We start from the raw sequence: 14,231 nt of genomic DNA, 5'->3' as shown, positions 1-14,231 counted from the left end.
CAGCCGGGATCCCCACCATCGGCAAATCATACTGAACCTGTTTTCACACCCTTTTCAGTTATTTTAGTATCATCTAATTGGGCAATTGGAGAAGAATCACAAAATGCTCCTCCAAGTCCTTAAATTCACATTTTTTTTAGTAATCAGCTATAATTTTCATTCTTGCTATGGGAAATGCAATCTGCCTGAATTTACTGAGAAAAAATTAAAAAACATAGCGGGGGGAGCCCTGTGATATCTTGAGATAGCATTATAAGGGCTTCCCTCTGGTTCTCCGACTCCTGCACAGCCTTCTCCCTCTAATTCCCCAACTCCTGCACAACCTTCTCTGTTTGCTGATAGACACACAGGCTAATGTATCAATTATCGCAATGTGATTTTGGTAAAATGTATTACAACAGATCCGAACAACAGAACTCTCTCTACCCTTGGTCTCTCCCTCTCTCTCTGCCCCTGGCCTCTCCCTCTCTCTCTCTCTCTTTCTGACACCCTGGCCTCTCCAACCCCCCCTCTCTCTCTGCCCCTGGACTCTCTCCTCCTCTCACTCTCCCTCTGCCCCATGTCTCTCTCTCCCTTTGCTCCATGACTCTCTCTCCCTCTGCCCCATGTCTCTCTCTCTCCCTCTGCCCCATGTCTCTCTCTCTCCCTCTGCACTGGGTCTCTCTCTTCCTCTGACCCAGGTCTTTATTTCTTTCCACCTCTCTCGCTCTCTCTGCCTCATGTCTCTATCTTTACCATGTTTCTCTCAGCACTGACAATGGCTTCCACCCTGCCATCAATGTAGAGGGCCTCTCACCAGGACTCTGCAATTTCAGTCGGCACCTACATTTTCATTGTCTCCGCCTAGATTATGGCAGTGTTGCTCCTAGTCTGGAATACCCGTACTGTTTCTTGTCTGCTCCCTCTGATGGTTCCCATCAACAGCTGTATCCCATCTGGTACTATCATTCACCACAGGACGACATGTCCAACCCGACTATAGGCACCTTGCAGGACAGACATTTGTCCTGTGTCTGATGTATGTGTCCTGGCTGGATGTTCTGGACAATAAGAAGGTACTGTATGTAAATTTGCCCTGGGCGCCATCAACCTAGCCTCTGGAGAGCAGCAGCCCTGTGCCATGCAGGAAAACCGCTTCCCGCTGGGCTCACTGTGACGACAGCAGCAGCTGCCCGCAGCCCCACTGCTGTCCTAGCAGACTCGAGACACCCTGGCTGTGGTGAGTCTCTCCTGGGTTCTAGCACCCCCACCCCAATGCTTAACTACTGTAATCATTGTATCAAAAATGTAAATGAATCATTTAAAAACTCACAGCTCACAGTCCCCTGCAAAATCCCATCTCTGTAGCCAGCTTCTGGGAAGGTCTCTCCCAGGCAACACATCAGGCTAATTTCCCTCCAAAATCGGAAGATGTCCAGCAGTGCCATCAGCTCAGAACTGGCAGAAACCAGTGGGACTCAGGTACACCCATCTGTTGTTCAGAGAAGTTGGCCAGAAGTGGTCTTCGTGGAAGAATTTTGTACAAAAAGCCATACCTTCGACGTGGAAACAAGACAAAGCAACTCAACTATGCAAGAAACCATAGGAATCGGGGAGCAGAAAAATAGAAGTTGGTGCTCTGGACTGATGACTCCAAATATTTGACTGTAACAGTAGGCAGTATGTTCGCCAAAGGGCTGGAGAGTGGTACAAAATGAGTGTCTGCAGGCAATAGTGAAGCATGATGGAGGTTCCTTGTAAGTTTGGGGCTGCATTTCAGCAAATTGAGTTGGGGAATTGGTCAAGATTAATGGTGTCCTCAATGCTGAGAAATACAAGCAGGTACTTATTCATCATACAATACCATTAGAGAGGCATCTGACTGGCTCCAAATTTATTCTGCAGCAGGACAACGACCCCAAACATACAGCCAATGTCATTAAGGGTATGTGGTTAGCATACCACTCGTTGGGATCCTGGCTGTCACAATACCGATGCGGGGATCCTGACGGGGCACCATACCGCTCCCGGTATACTGGCGAGGTAGGTGATTCCGCCTCTATGGGTTTACATGACACCCATAGAGGGAGAATAGAACCTATGGCGAGTGTAGCTCGCCGCCAAGCCCGAATCATGGAGAGCACAGCGAGCCCGCAAGGGGCTTCGTTGTACTTGCCCCCCTGCCGGCATTCTACAGCTTGGGATGCCGATGTCGGTATACTGACATTCAGTATCTCGTGCGGTAGTCAATCATACTGAACCCTCATTAAGAACTATATTCAGCATATAGAAGAACAAGGAGGCCGGGAAGTGATGATATAGCCCCGCAGAGCCCTGATCTCAACATCACTGAGTTTGTCTGAGATTATATGAAGACAGACTCTACCTGCCGAATTCCTTCAAAAAATGTGTGCCGCTGTACTTTAAAGAATTGATGTTGTTTTGAAGGCAAAGGGTGGTCACACCAAATATTGATTTGATTAAGATTTCTCTTCTGTTTATTCACTTTGCATTTTGTTAATTGATAAAAATAAACTATTAACACTTCTACTTTTGAAAGCATTCTTACTTTGCAGCATTCATTCCACATCTGCCTAAATCTTTTGCACAGTACTGTGTATATATAAATTATATATCACATATACAGTAATGTGTGTAAGGATAGTGCCGCGATCGCGAGTCAAGCCCCCGTTTGTCATCACTGCTGGCATGCCCCCTCTCCCCTTCCCTTCACTGAATAGACGCTGTGCTATTCACTGCTGCTCTGCTCTGAACTGAGCACAGCAGCGAGTGATAGGGAGCCTCCCAAATGCCCCCACCGCGGGACACTGCAGCCCGCGGGTGGTAAAACTGGATTGTCCCGCGAAAATCATGACAGTTGGGAAGTATGATATAGATAGATAGATAGATAGATAGATAGATAGATAGATAGATAGATAGATAGACAGCAGGGGCATTGCTAGAGAGGAGGGGACCCATGTGCAGACTCCGTGTCTGGGCCCCCTCCTCTCCCGTAGCCGTCACGCCGCTGCTAGTGCTCTGAGTGCTGTAGACTCTGGCACAGTGCCAGTGTCTACAGCGCATGCGCAGGACACCGAGAAATGGCAGCCGCGCCATTTTTCAGAGTCCTGCGCATGCGCTGTAGACTCTGGCACTGTGCCAGAGTCTCTAGTGGTCAGTGCGCTAGCAGCGGCGAGACGGCTACGGGAGAGGAGGGGGCCCGCACATGAACAGCGATGGACTCCGGAAAGGTGAGTATAGAAGAAACGGGTGCAGTGTGTGCGGTGTGGCCTCCCTGGACTCAGGGGCCCGTGTGCACCGCACACACTGCACCCATTATAGAACCAATGATAGATAGATATTATCAGGGACACAAATATTCGTATCTAATGTTAGAGAAATGAGGATCTGATGACTCATCTATGTAATACTTTATTTTGAGTATGTAACCCTTATTCTGGAAGTGGCTCACCTACGGGTGGTCCTGATCAGATCTCACGTTTACTATGTTTGGAATTAGTGCCTCCACCCAAGCTAAATTACTGAGTTGATAAGTTGTTAATATGGGCCAGCTTGGGAGATCCCACAATATACATATATGTGCCTAAAGGCAATGGTTTCTAAGGGGATGACTCCCCGGAAATTGACAAACCTCTGTTTATATTGCAGGAGACAGCGGATCATCCACGACCATCCACGGATCAGCTTCACGGTAAGTATTAACAATTTATTTGATCATAAACACATCACAGGTTTAAATCGATAATGCCTATACAATAACCATTGCATGCAGTTACAAAAATCACCTTGGTACCTTGAAAAAAAATATTGAGCTCAGAAGTTGTTACCTTAAATACCCGGGTATTGTAGTACTCATAGTTATAGTACTCAACGATTATAACACTTTTCAATTATTTCGTTCTCCAAGAAAGTTTATATCTCGGCAAAGGTTTTGCTATGTACAGTAGTTCAGTACCCTGAACGAGTTCTCTTAGGTTGAAGTCCACTACTACAGTCTAGATAGCGGTTTATTACTCCTAAGAGCCCTTTCGCTTGGGCGATGCTGGGGTAGCAGGTCTCTTCTCTTAACACTACTGCTCTGGGTAGGATAATAAATCTAAAGGCATCTAGGTTCCATTTCTCTAGGCAGGCGATACCGAAAATGTACACAGACCTCAGAAAAAGAGTCACCAGTGTCCTAAAAAATGCAGTTGTACCCAATGTCCACTTAACCATGGACATGTGGACAAGTGGAGCAGGGCAGACTCAGGACTATATGACTGTGACAGCCCACTGGGTAGATGTATTGCCTCCCGCAGCAAGAACAGCAGCGGCGGCACCAGAAGCAGCATCTCGCAAACGCCAACTCGTTCCTAGGCAGGCTACGCTTTGTATCACCGCTTTCCAGAAGAGGCACACAACTGATAACCTCTTACGGAAACTGAGGAACATCATCGCAGAATGGCTTACCCCAAATGGACTCTCCTGGGGATTTGTGACATCAGACAACGCCAGCAATATTGTGCGTGCATTACATCTGGGCAAATTCCAGCACGTCCCATGTTTTGCACATACATTGAAATTGGTGGTGCAGAATTATTTAAAAAACGACAGGGGCGTGCAAGAGATGCTGTCGGTGGCCCGAAGAATTGCGGGCCACTTTCGGCATTCAGCCACCGCGTGCCGAAGACTGGAGCACCAGCAAACACTCCTGAACCTGCCCTACCATCATCTGAAGCAAGAGGTGGTAATGAGGTGGAATTCAACCCTCTATATGCTTCAGAGGATGGAGGAGCAGCAAAAGGCCATTCAAGCCTATACATCTGCCTACGATATAGGCAAAGGAGGGGCAATGCACCTGACTCAAGCGCAGTGGAGAATGATGTCAACATTGTGTAAGGTTCTGCAACCCTTTGAACTTGCCACACGTGAAGTCAGTTCAGACACTGCCAGCCTGAGTCAGGTCATTCCCCTCATCAGGCTTTTGCAGAAGAAGCTGGAGACATTGAAGGAGGAGCTAAAACAGAGCGATTCCACTAGGCATGTGGGACTTGTGGATGGAGCCCTTAATTCGCTTAACCAGGATTCACGGGTGGTCAATCTGTTGAAATCAGAGCACTACATTTTGGCCACCGTGCTCGATCCTAGATTTAAAACCTATGTTGTATCTCTCTTTCCGGCAGACACAAGTCTGCAGAGGTTCAAAGACCTGCTGGTGAGAAAATTGTCAAGTCAAGCGGAACGTGACCCGTCAACAGCTCCTCCTTCACATTCTCCCGCAACTGGGGGTGCGAGGAAAAGGCTAAGAATTCCGAGCCCACCCGCTGGCGGTGATGCAGGGCAGTCTGGAGCGAGTGCTGACATCTGGTCCGGACTGAAGGACCTGCCAACGATTACTGACATGTCGTCTACTGTCACTGCATATGATTCTCTCACCATTGAAAGAATGGTGGAGGATTATATGAGTGACCGCATCCAAGTAGGCACGTCAGACAGTCCATACGTATACTGGCAGGAAAAAGAGGCAATTTGGAGGCCCTTGCAGAAACTGGCTTTATTCTACCTAAGTTGCCTTCCCTCCAGTGTGTACTCCGAAAGAGTGTTTAGTGCAGCCGCTCACCTTGTCAGCAATCGGCGTACGAGGTTACTTCCAGAAAATGTGGAGAAGATGATGTTCATCAAAATGAATTATAATCAATTCCTCCGTGGAGACATTCACCAGCAATTGCCTCCAGAAAGTACACAGGGACCTGAGATGGTGGATTCCAGTGGGGACGAATTAATAATCTGTGAGGAGGGGGATGTACACAGTGAAAGGGGTGAGGAATCGGACGATGAGGAGGAGGTGGACATCTTGCCTCTGTAGAGCCAGTTTGTGCAAGGAGAGATTGATTGCTTCTTTTTTGGTGGGGGCCCAAACCAACCAGTCATTTCAGTCACAGTTGTGTGGCAGACCCTGTCGCTGAAATTATGGGTTTGTTAAAGTGTGCATGTCCTGTTTATACAACATAAGAGTGGGTGGGAGGGCCCAAGGACAATTCCATCTTGCACGTCTTTTTTCTTTCATTTTTCTTTGCATCATGTGCTGTTTGGGGACAATTTTTTTGAAGTGCCAACCTGCCTGACACTGCAGTGCCACTCCTAGATGGGCCAGGTGTTTGTGTCGGCCACTTGGGTCGCTTAGCTTAGCCATCCAGCGACCTTGGTGCACCTCTTTTTTTCTTTGCATCATGTGCTATTTGGGGACTATTTTTTTGAAGTGCCATCCTGCCTGACACTGCAGTGCCACTCCTAGATGGGCCAGTTGTTTGTGTCGGCCACTTGGGTCGCTTAGCTTAGTCATCCAGCGACCTCGGTGCAAATTTTAGGATTAAAAATAATATTGTGAGGTGTGAGGTGTTCAGAATAGACTGAAAATGAGTGGAAATTATGGTTATTGTGGTTAATAATACTATGGGATCAAAATGACCCCCAAATTCTATGATTTAAGCTGTTTTTTAGGGGTTTTTGTAAAAAAACACCCGAATCCAAAACACACCCGAATCTGACAAAAAAATTTCTGGGAGGTTTTGCCAAAACGCGTCCGAATCCAAAACACGGCCGCGGAACCGAATCCAAAACCAAAACACAAAACCCGAAAAATGTCCGGTGCACATCACTAATTCTATACTTTCCGGGCAGTACTAGCTGTAATTTATAAGTGCCACCACCCCTCCGCGTCCGGTGATATGCTTCTCCTTGTATTACTGTTAATTTCTTCAACTGCCGAGATAACACCCTTGACTGGAGGGACATATTTAATATAAGTCGTCCAGGTACTGCCGAGCAGCCTAACTTTTGAAGAATAGGCAACAGTTCAGGATCAGATTCTTGCTCTCTAGCCATTTTCTCGGAGTTTACCACCTCCAGTCCCAGTCCCTTCATATCTGCCTTACTAAGCTGGCAATACAAGGGCGGTAGGACTAGGTCAGATACTCCCATTGACGCTATGGCAGGACTGTTTGACTGATACAGTAGGGTAACTTGGTGACACAGCCCTTTCACTGTAGCCACAGGTACTTCTATCCATTCATCAGAATGATGATCCTCCGTTGAGTGAGGCCGTCGAGATAGAGCATCCGCCTCTATGTTGGAGACTCCAGGCTGATATTTGACAATTAAATCATAATTAGACAGTGCAGCCAACCACCGATGACCCGTGGCATCCAGTTTTGCAGTGGACTGAATGTATGTGAGAGGGTTGTTATCTGTATGCACGGTGAAGGGAACCCCATAAAGATAGTCATGGAATTTGTCCACTATAGCCCATTTTAGGGCCAAAAACACTAGTGTGTGGACGGGGTAATTCTTCTCCCCAACTGACAATCCCCTACTAATATACACAATGGGTTTTAATTGACTGTCTTGTACCTGATATAAGACTCCTCCTATTCCAGCATAAGAAGCGTCGATGTGTACTTCATAAGGCAACATGGGGTTGGCATAAGCCAATACCGGCGACTCCACCAAATTCTGTTTAAATTGATTAAATGCTTTGTCACATGAAGAATCCGATCTCTCTCCAAAAGGCTCACTGGGTTTGAAGTATCCTACTCCCTTCTCTCGCGACAATGCCTTCTTCTTGCTAATAGGCGGATATCCTTTAGTCAGCTCTGTCAGTGGTCGCGCAATGGTGGAATAATGCGGTACGAATTTGCGGTAGTATCCACAGAATCCAAGAAATGACTGGAGATCTTGAAGATTATCTGGTCTAGGCCAATTCTGTACTGCGGCCACTTTATCCGGGTCAGTAAATATACCATTTCGACTGACAATATGTCCTAGATATTTAACCACTGACTGGCAAAACTTGCACTTCTCCACCGATAGCTTCAATCCCCCGGCTTGTAGTCGATCTAACACTTTGAGTAGCCTGTCATTATGTTCCTCCAATGTCCGTCCGAATATGATGACATCATCCAGATACACCAACACTTCGCGATAACACATATCCCCAATGGTTATTTCCATCATTCGTTGGAACGTGGCAGGGGCGCCTTTGATACCTTGAGGAATTTTGAGGAACTCGAAAAACCCTATTGGGCATATAAACGCTGTCTTACATCTATCTTCTGCAGCCATGGGAATCTGATAATAGCCACTGCAAAGGTCCAGAACCGAAAACTATTGACTCCCTTGCAAGCAGTCTAGTGCTTCCTCAATCTTGGGCACAGTATATTGATCCGGGATCGTTCGATTATTTAACATACGGTAGTCGATACAGAGTCGAATGTCTCCGCTCTTCTTCCGCGCCACCACTATAGGTGATGCATATGGACTCTCTGAGTCAATTATTACTTGGTTTTCCAGTAACCCCTGTAGATGTTTTCTCACATAGTCGTGATCTGCTGGCGCAAGTCGTCTTGATATTTCTCTGAAGGGAGCATCATTCTCAACTTAATAGAATGTTCTACAGTACACCATGCGCTGTACCGATATCTCCGCGGGAGAATACGGATTCCCGCTGCAAAAGTTGCTCCGTCAACTTGGATTTACTTTCAGAGTCTATATTACTGCCCTGAAAGCATGGTTCCCATATAGGAGGCACTTTAGCTTCTTTTATTCCTGAATTATCATCCCGTTCGGATATTAGCAGGCCTCTTTCCCTTTGATTAATTACACAAAAACATTCTAGGGGACTCTCAAGAGCAATTCCTTGCACCTGCTTGTCACTCCATTCCCGGAGAGTTTTGAAAAGATTGGTATTAGTACCCACTATCACAGGTAGTTTCCCATTGTCTCCCGGGAAATCTGGGCAAACTAGTGCCACTAGTGGGACAGTCTCATTAAGTGCGCTAAGGCCTGGCTCAAAAGTTATTCTAGTGACAATATATCCTAAGTAAGGGTACTTTTGCTCACTAAGACCCCATATAGTGAGACCACTAAGGGGTTGAATAGGAACATCTGATAGGTGGGCCCGATACCAAACACAATTGACACCTGCGATCCACTATTCAACAATACTACACACTCCTGTCCATTCACCATGGCTTTAACCACCCGTGTCGGCCCCATCAGACTATCCGGAATCTGATTGGACCATTGGGCACTCCCCATGGCATATACAGTTATGACTGTGGAGCCTGTGAGGGGGGCACAGAACTCCTGTTGGAGTTTTCCGCCTGATCAGCTCTTCTACGATTGTAACCTCGATTCTCCCTTTGGTCATGCTCCGTAAAAGGGCATTCAAAGGCCCGATGTCCCACCTGTCCACAAGCATAACATATCAAGGGTGGTCGATTCTCTCCTCTTCGGTTCATTCCTCGGCCTAATCCGGATGTCATATACTGTCTGGCACTGTTATTGGTCTGTAGTGCAATCAACTGTTCATTTTTTTTGTTTTGTTCTTCCAGTAAAGTTACAAATCGTTCTTCCAGAGGGGGTTTATCGGTGGTAGGCAACACTACTTTCACCTTTTTGACGGTCTTTTCCCATTGCTCAATCTGTACCTCCTCGAGCTTTACCTCTCTTACCAGTTCATTTAAAGTCGGTGAGCTAGCCTTGCACGAGGTACATCGTAGTTTTTGTGCCACTGGACTGTTAGTCAGAGCCCCTTTCAGCACCTGCTTAATCCGACGATCATCAGCTTGGTCTTTGTCGATTCCTCCCTTATCAATGATTTTGTATATCAGTCGATCCACTCTGTATATGTAATGAGTTAGCGTTTCCCCATATTCCTGGTAAGTACTATTTAGCCGGGCTAACAGATCCCCAACATCTTCTAAAGTCCCATAAGAGAAGTCTAACGCCTCTATATAGTCCTGTAGGGAGGCTTGAGGGTTGCTCCTCCTAGTAGCTTGAATAACCCCCATAGCAGGTCCCCTCAAACTCTCCACTACCGGTTGGCGCTTCAGATGCTCTGGGCATTGCCACTCTTCGGAGTGCTGGATGGCAGCCTCTCTCCATAGTTCATAAGTCTCTTCACCAGCGGGCACCGGAGTGATTCCTGAGAATATTCTCAAGCGACGATATCCTCCTTCGAAGTGCCACCTTTCCAAGTGGCTCACAACTTTATCCACCACGGCTTCGGCGGATGAATTATGTACAGCCTCTGTATCCACACCAGTCATCTTCTCTGGTCTCACATTATCAGACTGATCCCCAACATTTGAGGCTCAATTACTATCTCCCTAGTGTACCTTCTTCCTCACCACTTCTAACCACCTCCGGCCATAGGAGCTGAAGTCGTCTCCCTGGAACGCCTTCCAACATGATCATTCCAGAAAGCAAGATGGGATCCAACATGTATTCATTACTAAGTAGCAGTACAAAAGTATCTCCCAATGGACCCTTCCATCTATCAACCACCTGGGGTTGTTTTACCCCATATAGTTTTACAATTTCCTTCAGTACAGACTCATCACTAACCCCATTAAAATTTCCCCCCAGTCCAAAACTGCATTGGATATCTATTCCCTATTCCAAGCACCAGCAATAGATATCTCTACCAGTAACCGTATCCATCGCGGGTTATAACCTGTCTGGTAAACAGGAGACACAAGGGGTTAAAGGTCAAGATCTCAGCAGTGCCTCCACAAATGTAACCCTAATTCTGGGAGTGGCTCACCTATGGGTGGTCCTGACCAGATCTCACGTTTACTATGTTTGGAATTAGTGCCTCCACCCAAGCTAAATGACTGAGTTGATAAGTTGTTAATATGGGCCAGCTTGGGAGAACCCACAATAAACATATATGTGAATGACAAATCGAAGTGGATCTGTTTGGGCGCACCCTGCAGCTGAGAAATATGTTGCTCTAGAGATATCACCAACCTCTAATTTAGACAAAAATGGATACAGAAATTGGCAAACACATAACATCAAGCACTGAGAGATAAAATTCAAACCTTCCCTTTTGGATATGAAGAGAAAGGTTTCTATGGAAGGCGTTTTCCTCTATTTCTTAAATTGGAGACTCCAATCCTCCATTCACATCAGGAATAATGACATGTAAAGAAGACACAATACAATGGTGTAGTATGTCTTCACAGAATCACACTTCACCCAGTGATACTGATTAAATGGACAATGATATATAAAGGCAATGGTTTCTAAGGGGATGACTCCCCGGAATTGACAAACCTCTGTTTATATTGCAGGAGACAGCGGATCATCCACGACCATCCACGGATCAGCTTCACGGTAAGTATTAACAATTTATTTGATCATAAACACATCACAGGTTTAAATCGATAATGCCTATACAATAACCATTGCATGCAGTAACAAAAAACACCTTGGTACCTTGAAAAAATATATTGAGCAGAAGTTGTTACCTTAAATACCCGGGTATTGTAGTACTCATAGTTATAGTACTCAACGATTATAACACTTTTCAATTATTTCGCTCTCCAAGAATGTTTATATCTCGGCAAAGGTTTTGCTAAGTAGTTCAGTAACCTGAACGAGTTCTCTTAAGTTAAAGTCCACTACTACAGTCTAGATAGCAGTTTATTACTCCTAAGACCCCTCCTGCTGGGCGGTCTCGGCTCTCGAGTTCCCCAATCGATCTGTCTAACGGGCGGGGATTGGGCGGCGCGGCCACTCCGGCACCTCCTTCCACTATCACGGCTACGACCCGCAGCTTCCGGCCGCCGTGCTCCCCCTGCTCTCAGGTGTCAGATTCCAGCCGCCGTTTCCCCCTGCTCTCAGGTGTCAGATTCTCGGTTGCGCTGTCCAGGAGCACTATCCCCTTTCGGTAGGGAGAGTGACAGTCCTCACTTTAATGCACCCGTTTTATGGAGCCACGCTAGGTCTCTCTCCTCTCCCTTTCACATCGTCCTTTCACCGCATCTGCGCCACCAAACGCCAACCAACCCCCCGCCCCCTGGCACGCAATTTTCTTTCCCCAGACATCCGGTCATCATGAGCCCCTTTTTCATCAGAGACCAGCCAGACTTCTCACGCGGACACTGTCTTCACCCGCAGTAAGTTACATGCATTAAACAAAATAATACATAACAATGCATCTCATTCATATTTTCATTAAAAGAATACTGGGATTACCAATGTTTACTTTTTATATATTAGTAGCATAGCATGCAATCTGACTAAAGTAATAGGGTCTCTTACAAGTACAAAACCATTTTCAAGAAAGCATTTTGTTGATCCAATGCTTTTCTGTTTATGGACTCTTAAAAACACATCACCATGAACCAACAATCATCTTTCCATGCATAAATCAAACCTTATACTGACCTCTAATGGAATGTAAAGGAAAATGAAAGTACTGTAATAAAATCAATCAGTGAAAATGAGAGTAACTGTGGTGCAGACATATATATCAGCTGTGGTTATAGAGACTCCTGTTCTTAGATCAACAAATAACTATAAAGCCTCTCAAATTATTAGTCATCAAAAAAAAAAACTAAAAAAAAAAAAAAAAAAAAAGATACATTAAAACATTACCTAAATATTTAGATAAGCTTTTATGGCAAATTGGAGTTAGAAACTATAAACCTAATGTTTCTAATGTTTTAAACTTCAAGACAGTATTAAATCCAAATGATGCTGGGTAAAAATACATAAGTTTACATAGAAATGGCAGCAGATACAATCAAAAAATATATATTGCTGCAAAGAAAAATTAGAAGTTAATGTAAGTAAATAAAACACATTCAATTGTCAATAAAAAAAAGGTATTGGCCATCACATGAATAGGATTAAATGGGACAGCTGCTTCCCCGTATCATAAAGTTAACTGTACTTGTATAGGGGTTCCCATTCTTGAATAAAATAAAAGCTTATGAGATAGTCATATCTGCCTGCCAACTCTGTTGCACATATTGTAGGAAGAGGGGGGTAATACATGTCGTTATCCGGACTACTGTATAGAGCTACACACTAAAAAGGTCTACAGTCAATAGGTCTACCACTAATGGTAGACATGAATTAGGTCCACAGGGTCAGAAAGTTGAATTTGCTATCCTTACTGAATTAGCCAAAGTATCTACTTTATTTAGTGCAAAACAGGAAAGTGATAATTATTAGCAAATAATCTAATTAACTACAGTAATTAATGTAAAGTGGGGCCCACTTTCCCTGTCAAAGTTATATGTGTTATATACATTTTAAACCATTGGTGGTAAATAGGGGCCCTTACAACTTTTGCATTGGGGCCTACAATATACAGTATCTAGTTTTGCCTTTGTACCTGCAGGGGCAAATTCAGGATTTTTATGAGGGGGTTTCCGCACATAGCATACATACACTGCATATACTGTGCATGCAAACACACACATATACACAGCATATCCACGAAAGCACACACACACAAACACACACAACAAATACACACACAAACAGCTTACACACATATCACACACAGAAACACACACAGCATATACACACAAACACACAAAGCATATACACACACACAAACAGCACACACACATATCATACACAGAAACACACACAGCATATACACAGACAAACAGCATACACACATATACACAAAAATACACACACAGCATATACACACAAACATACACATAGCATGCACACACAGCATATACACACATATACACAAAAACACACACAGCATATACACACAAACACACACACCATATACACACAAACACACAGCATATACGCACAAGCACACACATAGCATGCACACATACACAGCATATATATATATATACACACACACACACACACACACACACACATAGCATGCACACACTCAGCATATACACATATCATAAACACAGAAACAGCATACACAAACATAGCCACAAACACACATAGCATACACACAGCATATACCATATACACACACAGCATATACACAAACAGCATACACACATATCATACACACAAACACACACATAGCATACAGTACATCTCCCCCAAACATCAGAACAGTGAATGCTACTACACCAAGACACCATAATAACTATGCCTCCAGCACCTGGCTGCTCAGCTGCAGATGACAGTCACTGCCTCAGCCTCACCCATCCCTCCAGCTCTGACCCGAAGTCACATGGGAGGTCTGCCTGGGAGGAGCTGAACACTGCCTCTGCAGCTAGCTCCCGCTCCCTCATTCACATAATTCATCCAGCGGCCAGCCTGTGTCTCCGTGGCCGAGCAGGAGGCAGCTGCCGGCAGCAGCACAGGCTGCACTGTTTACAATTGAAAAAACATCGGACAGCTGATCCAATAGATCGGTGGGCAGGGAGGGGGGGGGGGGGGGGTTCTAGGTACTCAGAAAC

The 14,231-nt window shown here is 45.2% G+C and overlaps 1 long non-coding RNA gene across 1 annotated transcript in view; it reads left to right on the top strand.

Annotated features, from left to right (window-relative positions):
* Positions 1–14,231, top strand: part of LOC134993681 (uncharacterized) — a 364,487-nt gene that overhangs the window by 18,197 nt on the left and 332,059 nt on the right. Inside the window, exons 3-4 of the long non-coding RNA XR_010197380.1 lie at positions 3,649–3,691; positions 11,118–11,160. This is a non-coding gene — a long non-coding RNA (uncharacterized LOC134993681). The remainder of the gene's footprint in view (positions 1–3,648; positions 3,692–11,117; positions 11,161–14,231) is intronic.

This window comes from Pseudophryne corroboree, chromosome 1 (genome assembly GCF_028390025.1).
Source record: "Pseudophryne corroboree isolate aPseCor3 chromosome 1, aPseCor3.hap2, whole genome shotgun sequence".
NCBI lineage: Eukaryota > Metazoa > Chordata > Amphibia > Anura > Myobatrachidae > Pseudophryne > Pseudophryne corroboree.
The sequence above is the reverse complement of the archived record's forward strand: the minus strand, read 5'-3'. Positions and strand labels throughout refer to the sequence as shown.